The sequence below is a fragment of the Perna viridis genome, chromosome 10, assembly GCF_037379345.1.
Source record: "Perna viridis isolate PV_CMFRI_1.1 ecotype Kerala chromosome 10, ASM3737934v1, whole genome shotgun sequence".
Lineage (NCBI taxonomy): Eukaryota > Metazoa > Mollusca > Bivalvia > Mytilida > Mytilidae > Perna > Perna viridis.
This window is the reverse complement of record NC_142454.1, coordinates 10,936,615-10,950,268: the sequence shown is the minus strand read 5'-3', so window position 1 is coordinate 10,950,268 and position 13,654 is coordinate 10,936,615. Positions and strand designations below refer to the sequence as shown.

Sequence of the window (13,654 nt, the reverse complement as noted above, 5' to 3'; positions counted from 1 at the left end):
TTAAAAAAGGACAATTTGTTACCATCTGCCAGCAGCATGACTGTGCTTTAAAATGAGGCTATCTTGTATAGAGTTTGTTAAAAAAATGATGACTTATGAGCTTTGTATTGACTACTTTCGGTTTTATGCCAAACTGAGGCCAAAAATTGGAAAAAAAATTTGTCATTTTTTGATTACCGCTATCACCTTGGTTCCCTTGATTACTTTTTCGCACGAGTGACCCGTCAGGGCTCTCCTGACCTAACACTGCTTACTGTAACAAACCGTTATGGCTTTAGTGGCCTTCACAGGGTACAAGTTGACAGCTATTTAAACTTAAAAGGCAGTGACAGTGTCCAAAAGATCACACTGGTGTTCTAAATTAGTTAAGTAGGACACATTAGTATAATGTTAAGGGAAGATTTCTACCTAGAGAGCTATTTAAATTACTCACTAACCTACATACATGTAAATTAGTATTGAAATTGGAACTGTTCTTTTTCAATTAGCTGTAAAATAATCAAAAGAAGGCATAAAAGAAAGCCTATTGTTTATTGTGATAAATAAAATTGTTATTTATTTCTTTCACAGGAATTTCCAGTGAAGTACGTGTAGCGAAATGGGCATGTTAATGGAGGAATTTATGTTTGAATTGGTAAGTTATATGATAATTGATATATTCATGTACCAGACACTTGGAACCAGGTAAGTGAAGAATGAACAATTTATTTTTCAGGTGGGGTTCTTAATTTACTTCACATGCATCGTCAAGAAGATGAAGGCAAAACAAATTGATCCAACATTTCACATATTTATATAAAGAAATATAAAAATAGTTTGTGGAATGACTTATCTTTGTAACTCACAAAAACAAGTTCCAATGCATTTTGGTCACTTAAGTCATTCACAATCTATTCTTGATTTACTAACAAAAGTAGAAATAAGAATTTTTAATTTGCAGTTGTTTAGTGCGACATCATTGATTTCCAAATAACAGTCAGCAAAAAAACAGAACATCAATGAGATATACTCAGACCACAGGGTTTATAGACACTGTGAACAAGTTATTAGTACCCTACCTGCTTTAGCCCAACGAAACTTTAGATTTGTATTCAGACAGTCCTGAAAAAAATAGAAGTTTTCAGCACATTTTTTCTAAACAATGGCAGAAGTTGAACTGATTTTTGAGTCAACCTTGATGAGTTTCAGATCAAATTTTTGTTTTGTTTCGCAGTGCTGATTTTTGTCCGAGTTATGGCCCTTGAACTTTAAAAAAAATACCAAAATTTAAGTTTTCCCAACTTCCTTTCTAAATGCTTGCAGATACATGTATATAGCTGATTTTTTTTTGTACGTGAACCTACCCTTATGAGTTACAGATCAAGTTTAAGTTTAGTTCTGCTCTGATGACTTTTGTCTGAGTAACGGAACCTTGAACTCTAAAAAAATTAGCAAAATTTAAGTTTTATGCACTTTTTCTTCTAAACACTTGCAGAAATTGAGCTGATTTTTTATATGTGAGTCTACTCTGATAAGTTACAGATCAAGTGAAGGTTTTGTTCCACTGCCCTGATATTTTGTTCGAGTTATGGCCCTTGAATTTACTGAAATGAATTTTTCCACACTTTTTAGGTTTTTGATTTATCAAAATGCCTGACTTGGCCAGTCTATCTCTGGAACTTCCCTACTATTTCAAAACACTACACAAAAATATAGTCCAAATGTAATTCCTTTCATATCATTCAATACCTCTTTTATAACCAGTAAATATGTTTCTTGCAATTATTCAGCTCAATAATATTCTATTGTTTCTGCAAATAGAATAGAGATCTAGTCTTCATATCCACTGAAGATTTGAGGGACTCCTTTTTGGCCTTGAAAGATCATATTTATTAATAAATTTGTTTTTAGAAAATTAAGTTCTTGCAGTAATGTTTCAAGAAGCATAAAATGTGTTAAGCATGTTCCATTTATCAGTCAAATTCTCCAGCCATTCATGACTAGTTTATCATTAATAAACAGGAATTGAAGAGCAGTGATTTTAAGAGAGTAAAATTGGCAGCAAAATTAAAAGTTTTTGGAAATCTTATGTTCATCAAGAACATTTTTTTCTTAAGCTGAAATTGTTGTTAATTGATTACATTGTGTAAAAAATAATCTGTTCTTGTAGTTTTTTAGTGTTAATGCAAATTAAAAGTTTTTAAGTTTTAAGACAGTCTTAAAAATTTAGGAAAAAGGTGAATTGGAACTAAACTTGTATCCAATTGTATGTGCACAATATTTTGCAAATCTGCATCTGTTAAATTGATTTGAAAGAACTTGAGATAAAGGATACTACAGACAATGTGAAGTCAGCCTCATATCTTGACCTACACTAAGAAATCGATGGTGAAGGAAAACTATTCACCAAACTTTACGACAAACATGATGACTTTTCATTCAAAATTGTCAACTTTCCTTTCATCTGTGGCAACATCCCTTCAGCACCTGCGTATGAAGTGTTCATATCACAACTCATATGTTATGCCAGAGCTTGCTGAAACTACACAGACTTTTTTTATTACGCTAGAATTCTAACAAATAGGCTTCTTGAACAGGGTTATGTTCCTACAAGATTGAAGTCATCACTACAGAAGTTTTATGGTCGTCATCGTTAACGTGTGGATCGTTATGGTGTATCTATCTGCACCATGAAAACTGACTTATTCAACTGGTCATAGTTTTCCTTTCCTCGTTTGTCTACCCCAGACTTGACTTTTTATGAGCAACTCGGCGGGTGTTTCTAGAAAAGCAGAGGATGCTTACCCTACCGGTGCACCTGGTCCATGCTCCCAGTTTTTATTGGAGTCCCGAGTTGCTCATTTGCTTTTTTTACTTTATATGTTTGATTTTAGTTAGTTTATGTTTTTTGTTGTGTATGTCTGTTTTCCATGTCTGGTCTTTGTCCCTGGATTGCATTCTTTTGATTACTGCTATAACCTTGGTTCCCTTGATTACTCTTTGAACATCTTTCTTGTGTTTGTCCATATTCCTTCTTCTGTTCCAAATCAAGGTCATTTCCTCAGTTTGTCATTTATACTTGATGATCTGAGGTAGTATTTGGGTCAGTGATATAAACTGTTTATATACAATAAAAGTCCCCTACCAGCTGTTTTATTTTAAAAATAAAACAGTCACTTAAGGGGACTTCTTGTATTGTTTAGCAATACTCTCAGAATGCTTGTTTCTATAAGGACAGATGTTTGATTTGATAAAGCTTTTTTACAATTTTTCAGTGTTGAAAGGATCTTAATGTTGTAGAATCAGAATGGACTATTTCAACCAAACTATAACAACATCAATGAAGTGATAATTTTTGTGTTCCATTTTCTTGTTTCACTCCCTTGTATGAAAATTCCCCAACTGTTACTCTTTACAACATTGGAATATGAATATTTATTTGGTGAATTGTTAAAATTTTCAGTTTTTATAGGATATACTGCCACCGAGCCATGACCCTAGATATGTCACCCTCTTTTTTGTGGGTAAAGTAATATATATTGGAGCTTACGTCTTGATGTCCGCTTTGTTGAAGATCATGTTGCGACCTCCAATTTGATTATCCTCCTGCATATATGGTTGATTTACTGTTTTGTTTGTTATATTATCCTTTCTGTTTCTATTAGTAATATGCATTAGGCCAATTAAAATTTATTAGTAGGTTTGTATCCCCTCTAGCCCTTAAAAAATTGACAAAAATAAAAAATACTGGGGCATGAATTTCAAATCTGGATTTTGTTAGCATCAGTTTCTAGTATAGAGGTACTGTAATGCACAAATCTTTCATTTTTTGGTGACTAAAATGATGTTTCTTCTCTTAATCTGATGTGGCTATGTATTTAGAACATGATTTATAATACTTCAAATAGCTAAAATTAGGTGAGCTAAAATCTGGTAAGAAATGAAAAATAAAAAATAAAATCGTTCCACCCACCATCATATTTTTTGTGTAAACTTTTAAGTTTACTTGGCCTTATATAAAATTATTGAATGCATCAATACATGTATATAATCTTTCTTTTTATACACTGCCAAAGAAGGGACATATTATGGTGTATGGTTGTCCGGACAATAACTCAAAAACACTTTCACCAACTTTTATGAAACTTTGGTGAATTGTTCATATCTATTGATGTAAGCTCCCTTCTGATTTTTATAAATTTCAGATTTTTTCGTTCCAGTATTAAGAATTTTTTTACTCAAAAAAAGGGGAATTTTCAAGTTTTCGGACAATAACTCAAAAACTCTTCACCAACTTTTATGAAACTCTCATTGGTGAATTGTTCATATCTATCTATTGATGTAAGCTCCCTTTCATCTTTTTTATAAATTTCAGATTTTTCATTTCCATGATATGAATTGTTTTACTTAAAAAAGGGGGGATTTTCAAGTTTTCAGACAATACTTGTAACTCAAAAACACTTTCCCCTACTTTTATGAAAATTTAGTGAATTGTTTATTTCTATTGACATAAGCTCCCTTTCGATTTTAATAAATTTCAAATTTTTTGTTTTCATGCTATGAATTTTTTTTACTCAGTAAGAGGGGGATTTTCAAGTTTTCGGACAATAACTTAAAAACACTTCCACCAACTTTTATGAAACTGGTGAATTGTTTATATCTATTGACGTAAGTTCCTTTTTGATTTTATAAGTTTCAGATGAATCTTTTCTGTGTTATAAATTTTTACACTTAAAAAAAGGGGATTTTCAAGTTTTCGTACAATACTCAAAACCACTTTCACTATTTTTTATGAAACTCTGGTGAATTGTTTATATCTATTGAAGTAAGCTCCCTTCTGATTTGTATAAATGTCAAATTTTATGTTTCCGTGTGATGAAGTTTTACTCTGTTAAAAAAAGGCGGAAACAGCCAAGGAAATTTATTTGTTGAAAAAATCATTGAAAACAGACCATTTGTTATGATGATCAACTAATAAATATAAAAGTTACTTGGTAACCTTGTCAGAAAAGTGTGTTTTGAACAAGATAAAAATTTATGGGTGAAAAATCAAAACAACAAACTTAGTCAAACTTGAAGTAGCCTTGATAGTGCCAATATTTTTGTGCATTTTTTATTACTTTTTTGGGTGGGGAGGGTATTTGACAGGGCTCACAGTATTTCTAGTTGATCATATAAATTCATTAAAAGCATAAGGACAAGTTAAAACGGCAACGAGCTTATCATGTGCTTCAAGTGCAGCTCTTTATTTTTTTGTAACACAAGTTTAATATGGTTCAGCGCTACATACTATACTGCCAAAGACCATTTTTGTATGTATCTTTGTGAACCCCATTCTTTTGTTTACATTTCCTCATTCTGATTTTTTATCTCAGTTTGAAAAAGATTCTTACAAAAGTTGTCTCTCACTAGTGTATTTAATTTCTTTCATTTAGAATGGCTACCAAATATGTGAGTGAGGCCATGGTGAATTTTCATCTATATTAAGTTGTCTATATCTCAGTGTTTCATCTTATAATGATATGCAGTGATTGATCCTTTAATCTCTACAATGCTACATGTACATGTTGCACTTATACATGTCTTTTTGTTTGCTCACCTAGCCAAAAGTCTTCTTGTTATTTAAAAAACGTGGAAAGAGTTCAATGCACCTGTATAATTGAAATTCTCTCCAAAATATCACATTTTTTTACAAATTTTTACAATTTTCTATAAAAAAAAAATCAGCTGAATATGTCATTTAGACCAGTCTTAGGCCTGATTGGTTAGGATATATACTTTTTCTTTTAAATGGTCATGATAGTTCATTGCATTTTTAATGGTTCTAATAACTTGCTTGTACTAAGGATAAGAAATGAACATCATCATGCATGATTATTTTTTAGGCAGCAAAGTCAGTAAAGGACTTGCTTTAATGTTTGTCCTACATTGTCTGTTAATTAAGCAGTTTTACTATATACACTTCTTTTACAGACTATAATGGTAAAAGTAAAAGTTGTTATACCTCCTGCAAACCAGGGATTGAATTTTGCCATTAGCTAAATTTAGCAAGTACAAATATATACTGTAAATTTGCCCTTCCTAAATCTAAATTCCTTGGGTTGTTTCTGGGCTTTACCTACATGTATAATTAGTGTACATGTATAACCTAGTTTTTTGATTAATTAGAGTATCCATAAGCTATAGCTCACTTATTCAATAAGGATTTGTTCTTTAGGTAAAGTAAACAGACATCACATGTTGGCTGTAATTTAAAATTATAACATGCTTGGTAAATGTTTCAGAAAACCTTTTTTTACATTTTCAAAAGAAGGACAAAAGTGATGATAAAATAATTGTATTAAAAAAAATTGGTTTAGTCAAATCCAGTTTCAGTCTGCCCTGTATTTTAAGGAAAACAAAACCTGAAGATCTTTGCATGATTGTAGAAAACAGACTACTGGCACAAGGTGTATGGCTAAGAGAAACAGAAAACATTTCAATTGAAACTAAATAATGGCAGATCTGAGGAAGGGGGTCCAAGAGTTCGTCCCTGCACTTGGTTTGAAAATTTGTTTGTTTAAAACAAAATTTTGACAACAAATGAGCAAATGATAGTCTGTTTCCCCTTTTTCAACAAATTTCACTATTGAATCCCATTTATATAAATTTTTGGATCCTGCTCCTTCTGTATCATGATAAATTTAATTTCATGACAAAGAAACTATTGTCACAGCTTTTCATTTAGTTGTAATTTGAATTTGATCCACTATAAAAATGCCCCAAACATTTTCTTTGATAGGACTAATGTACTATTTAATTGAACTTGTCCAAAACTACAGGCATATAAATTGAAATGTTCAAAAGAATGTTTTTGTTTAAATTGTGAAGTATATTCCATTCAGAGCATATAAATGAATTACAGCCATTTACGTGCTACACTGTTTCGATCTGCACATCATCTGATGTTTTCAGCCAATGAATAAACTAGGTTATAATCTATGCCAGTTTGAGTGTATTAAGTAAAATATTAAAGGATAAGAAGGGGTCACTCACTCCATTCACTCCACCCCTTCTTATCTCCACCCCTTCTTATCCGTTAAGGTTTTATTAAATATACCAGTACTCTAAACTTATACTAAAATAGAATTCCTTATAAGCAAATTTTAGCTAGTGGGAATAATTTCTACTCTCAAAATTGAATTTTACCTTACATTTAGCTGATATTACCACTTAAATTCAATCACTGTGCAAACAAAAATCCAACTTAAGTACAACACCTCTTAAACCACTCATGGGATTTTAATGAAACTATTTAGGAAGTTTTTGCATTAAATGTACGTGTAGATAAGGGAGATAATCGAGCTTAAGGGTTTTACATGTTAAAACTTTGTTGCTTTTTTTTTTTTTTTCGAAGTGCAACCTCTCCTAAACTGCTCAAATGGTTTTGATAATATTTTGGTTTAATGTTATGGGAAGATTGAGCAACGCATGTAGATTTGCATGAAGGAATATAGTTGCTGTTGGAGGACTGTAACATGAGATATTTTGTCATATATTTAACGAAATGTAAGCGGGGCGTTTGGGGGGGGGGGTGGGGTGTGGGTGGTTACCTCTCTTTATTAAATGCTCACAGTATTTCTAGTTGTTCCTGTAATTGATTTTTGGGCAGTAAAGGTCCACAAGTATTTTCAGACATTTGGACAGATTTAAAGTTCAAAATGTAAATATGCATAAGTTTCAAAAATTGAAGTATGATCATTATTACACTTCCAGTGTTTTTTTTTAATTTTAGGTTCTGATTGCTTGTATACTTCCTGTTTTAAGATTTGAGTTCACATTTCAATGTCCAACCAAGGAGCAATGGTCTCTAAGATCCAGGATTGTATGTAATTCAACTGTTCCTTCTTACTACTGCATCCTAGATTTAGGAGATGAAAAGTATATGGAACTATGTCTGGACTTTCCCTCTCAGGAATTAATTGGCAAGTATAAATCATAATCTTGACAGTCTGTAACCATGAGAAGTACCGGTGCACATTAATGGCTTAGTTGCACTCGTGCAAAACAGCTTTTAGAACAGTGAATGTCGGACAGGTGGGTGGGTGTAATATCGTATTGGTGCTATTTTATGGCCTGGGAACTAAACACATTGTTTTGGCTATCAAATCTAATCTATAACTCAAGATACATAATACAGACATAAATGCAGGTGTAGCATGCAAGACAAACTCTGCCCATATCTCACACTATTGGCTTATTTTAATACATTACATCTCTCCCTTGTTTTCGACTTATAACTTTACTATAGCAAAATAATTAATTTTACTGTCAGTGTCAATATCAAGATATTCATCAACCATGAAACTGTAAACATATTCCAGTTTTTTAATTTTAATTATCCAAATGAGTCTATAAATCTATCACTCTTCCCCTTACACACAACAAAAGTAATACTAAACATTTGTTCCAGTGCACTGTCTATTAAGCGGACACAAAGTCATTAAATCATTGAGGTTTCTTCTTATCTCTTGGTGGTCGATCATTTACGGAATGGTCGTCACTATTTTGTCTGTTTGTAAATTGTCTGTAATACGGTCTGACATGTGAGACGTCTCTATAGAAAGTTTGACCGTTATCTGACCTCACATGGACACTTGTTTCACTTTGCTTACAACTTTGTACACTATAGTCACCATTGGTTTGCTTTTGTGTTAAGATCACTCCTATACTAAAAGGTGACGCATCCACGACGATACTTGTTTCGCCATTTTGGTTGTAATATGCCATTACTTCGGCACTTGTGAGTAATTGTTTAATTGTTTCAAATGCTGTTTGTTGTTCAGGCAGTCCAATGCCATTCAACTTCTGTTCATGTCAACTTGCGAAGCGGTTCTGCAATTGTTGCGAAATTCAGAATATATTTAGCACAAAAATTAATTAATCCCAAGAAAGATTTGACACTTGCTGGTGTTGTTGACATCTCGAAATTATGCACTGCTTTGATCGTGTTTGTATCAGGTTTGACACCATCCTTTGATAATGAATTTCAATTGTGTTTTGTTGAACTCGCATTTGCTTCGGTTAAGGTTAGATTCTTTTCACAGAGTCGTGTAAGCAAGGCACGAAATGTTTAATCATGTTCTTCTTGGTTTTGTGCATAGATGATTATATCGTCTGCAATATTTTTACAACCTGGTATGTCTTGTATTGTCTGCTCAATAACACGCTGATGTAACTCGGGTGCTGAATTAATTCCAAACATTAGTCTCTTGTACCTGTACAGGTCTTTATGACATAAGAATGTGGTGATATAACGCAACTCTTCTTCTAATTCTATCTGATGAAAAGATTGGTTTAGATCCATTCATTTGTTGCAGAGCATCCTCTATAATTGGAATTGAAAAACGTTCTCTCTGGACAGCTACGTTTGCTTGTCACATGTCTAAGTAAAGGCGGACTTCATTGTTTTTCTTAGGCACTACTACCAAGCCTGAAACCCATTGTGTCGGACCACTGACTTTCTCTATTAGGTTTGAATCCTCCAGTTCTTTTATTTTTATTTCTACTTGTTTTCTCATTTTGAACGGAATTTTTCGTACTGGCTGAGCAACAGGTTTTATTGATTTGTCTATGTGCAATTTCAATTTGAAGTCTTAAGGTTACCAAGACCTACGAATCTGTCCTCAAATGAACTGATTATCGTGTCTGTGTTGAAGTTAGAAAGGTTGTTGACACTATTTAACATTTCGATGTGGAGCAATCCTAAATCTTTAGCAGTTTTATAGCCAATTAACGACCTTCCATCTCTGTTAATTACGTGAAATTCTACATCATGCTTGTTATCTTTGATAGTCATGCTCAATTTAATCTTGCCAAACATTTCTAAAGGTCTTTTGCTACGGTACGGAAATACATTGACTGCACATTTCTGAACTTGAGATTTGATACCTTCAATCTCAGTTTCCACTATATAGATGACGTATTATCTTTAAACAATCCTAATTTCGTGGCCATTAGTGACATTTGTGAACTTTTTGTGTATTTTTCAAGTACTGCCGGGCCATTTCTTTTACCCTTTTTGTTGATGATGTTGAAGTTGAGGTAGGTGAATTGCCTTTCTAAGGGGTTCAAATTAAGACCCTCAACTTCTGATGTATAGGACCATTGGATTCAATTTACCTAGGTCCTGGACCTCCTTAGTACCATGTGTTACATTTACTAATTTTGAGGACCTTTCATTCAGGATGAGAAAAAAAATCCAGGACTGACAAGGTCAGAAATTTCACACTTCAATGGAAGAAAGTTTAAACCCCTGTCTCTGAAAATTACATTTTACAAAATGTACATGTCATAAATACTATCAGAGAAAAACATAAGTATGTTATAATTAATAATTTGACGTAAGTTAAGGAGTGCTATTAAGTATTTATTTTGTCATGGCAAGTATCACTTAATTACAGGTTGTTATATGTACATTTACATGGATACATGTAATTTATTTGACATGGTATATATATTTTCTGTTTATATCATAATAGACAGATTTTCAGGTTATATTATATTACTCATTTATACTAAAATGGATATATGCATTTCAATGTTCAAATGATTACACTTTCCTGTCCTATATTCTACTTTCACTTTGGAAATTTTTGAAGGATTTGTTGTGTTTAGAACGCAGGCTTGAACTTTTGGAAAGTTAATCTTTATTTGGAGTAAATTTCTCATGGAATTTAAAATTTAAAATTACAAAATGAAATCTTAAAACACTGCATTTGCTTTGAAAATGTACTTTAGTCATCTTAAACAAAAATATTTGCCATTATGAGGTCTTTTACAATGTACATGTAGTTTGTAGCATATATTTTTACTATTTCCAGATTTCCTTAGGTTTTAGTGAATATTAAACAGATTTTCTGATAGAAAAGTGGTTATTAGTTTGAGGATGTGTGGCAGCTGAGTGGCTGCCAAACAACTTGAAAAGAACTAGTCTGATTCTGTTTTAGTATTAATATGTTGTTACATGTGACGAAATGAAGGTCAAGTTAGATTTTTACAAATATCCCTATTGTGGTTTTTGACTGGCGGCCAATTTTTTGTTGCAAAAAAGCACTTTTACCCTTGTCAGTGCAATTTTTGCACATTCATTTCAAATTTAACAAAAATAGAGACTTTCACTCTTGTCGACTGGGTTTGAGTTGTAACTAACTAATCATTTGCAGTTATAATTTAAATTCAGGAAAATCTTGTTTGCTGTCAAATGGACAGTACCTTGTTCCATATGTAAACTTGAGATAATAATAAGATAATTAATTGGAAAGAGTGAATAACCAAAACATGATCACGAGTGCCGATGAACACCTAGATTCATAGTTCTCCTTTCCTCGTTTGTCTACCCCGGACATGACTTTTTATGAGCAACTCGGCGGGTGTTTCTAGAAAAGCAGAGGACGCTTACCCTACCGGTGCACCTGGTCCATGCTCCCAGTTTTTAGTGGAGTCCGAGTTGCTCATTTACTTTTGTTACTTTGTATGTATGATTTTAGTTACTTTTTGTTCTTTGTTGTGTATGTCTGTTTTCCATGTCGGGTCTTTGTCCCTGGATTACATTCTTTTGATTTCTGCTATAACCTTGGTTCCCTTGATTACTCTTTAACAAGTGAGCAAAACTTGTTACGCATACAAGTTAAATCTTTATGGTTTCTTGACACAAGTGATCATATTTTGGTTATTTTTTATGACCAATTTATTATCTTCCATTATTCATTGCTATTTTCAATATGAATATTATATTTTGTGAACGGCATATTGATATTCATGTTTTGAAATTTTGGCAGAAGAAAGTGCGAGAGTGAAATTACCGAATTTATTTCACAGAGTGAATTTATGGAAAATTGCAACATCTTGTTTAAGTATTTGTTAAGATTCATTTATATGACATTCCATCAAAGCTATTTCATCTGTTGTACTTTTTTACTAATAATGCTCTTGAACACAAACTATTTTTTCCCTGGTATAAGGCTTAGTGTTTAATTTTTCAGGATTTCGAAAAGTCTTTTCTGGAAACTTGGATGGTGAAAAATGTACTACAGGAAGATACCAGCCTATAAAGTTTTGGACTAATGGTAGCTCTGATTGTATATACCAAAAGTCATTTTGTAATGATGAAGGCCAGGTAGTTCATGATGATGGAAACAGTATACTTGATCGAAAATGTAAATGTGACTACCGTCATGGTTTCAACTATGTTAAAAAACCAAAGAATTCCTGTTATTGTATTCCATCTGTAGAGGATTGCACCTGCTATAAAGTTTCTTGCCCATCAGAGAAGTTACTTTCACCAGGTATGTATTAAATACTGTCAGCAAGCTGTATTGACATATATCGTTGTTTCTATTGCAAAGTCTGGATTGATAATTGAGGGTTGATTATTATGGACATTTTGAACATATTAGTATCTTGCTGATGCGTAAGGGGTTGTGACTTATGCTGTTGAGTAAACCCCTGAGAACAACCTTTTGATAAGTGTATACACTCCTTGAAATGTTCACATTTCCCATTTTAGCATTTGTGCATCATTTATTGTAAATTTGTTTTGCGTTCCTTTAAACGCACGATAAACACACTATAGAAGCGTTTGTTTAAACACACAATAGTAGCGTTTATTTAAACACACACTAGGAGGGTTTGTTTAAACACATGATAGAAACATTCGTTTAAACATATGCTGGGAGCATTTGTTTAAACATACAATAAGAGGTTTTGTTTAAACGCAGGATAGAAGCGTTTAGTTGTTTTTGTACTGAAATTATTTCCTTGATTCAACTGTTATTTATATATTGTTTTGCTATTATTAATATATATATATATATATATATATATATATATATTTTCATTAATTCCTTTTTCATTTTTTTCTTCTGTCATTATTTGTTGATATTATTATTTTTCATCATTCGTCTATCGTGCATTTAAACACATGCTGTTGGCGTTTGTCTATTGTGTTTTTAAAGACACAATAGAAGTGTTCCTTTATTTTATGTACTTTGATTATTTCCTTGATTCAACTGTTATTGTTATAACATTATTATATTTTTTGATATTATTATACCCCACACAACAAAGCTGCGAAGGGTATAATGTTTTTTACCCTTCTGTCGGTCCGTCCATCAGTACATCAGTTTTCCAGACTTTTTTTCTAAACGCTTGCAGATATTGCCACTGCAACTTTTGGATTTGAACTTTTTTTTTGCGGCAATGGGGGATGTTATGGCTAGGTGTAGCAGTCTTGTGTTATTTCTCATGAAAATTCCTGCCTCCATTTTTCAATCAGATTTCAGATATCTCTTACAGTTTTCAAGTTATAAGTGGTCAAAGGGAACCACACCAACAAAAGGACCGTTATGTAGTCAATTTTGAAAAAATATGAGATCCTTTATAAAAATCTTTACTGATTTGTTTTTGTCAGATTAATGTCTTTTATGTTTTTTTAGTTATAGTGGTTTTAAAATGCAAAGGTCTATGATTAGCACCTGTCGGGCAGAATATTTTTTTGGACCCTTAATTGATTTCATAACAAATAGGCTTCTGGAACAGGGTTATGTTCCTACAAGATTGAAGTCATCACTACGGAAGTTTTATGCTCGTCATCATGAACTCGTGGATCGTTGGTGTATCCATCTGCACCGTGAAA

The 13,654-nt window shown here is 32.5% G+C and overlaps 1 pseudogene across 1 annotated transcript in view; it reads left to right on the top strand.

The window, feature by feature from the left end:
• The window catches only part of LOC148604506 (uncharacterized), a 35,778-nt pseudogene that overhangs the window by 3,111 nt on the left and 19,013 nt on the right, over window positions 1-13,654 (top strand). The window contains exons 2-4 of the transcript XR_015916212.1: window positions 571-634; window positions 7,754-7,943; window positions 12,003-12,305. The product of XR_015916212.1 is annotated as an uncharacterized LOC148604506 (transcript). The remainder of the gene's footprint in view (window positions 1-570; window positions 635-7,753; window positions 7,944-12,002; window positions 12,306-13,654) is intronic.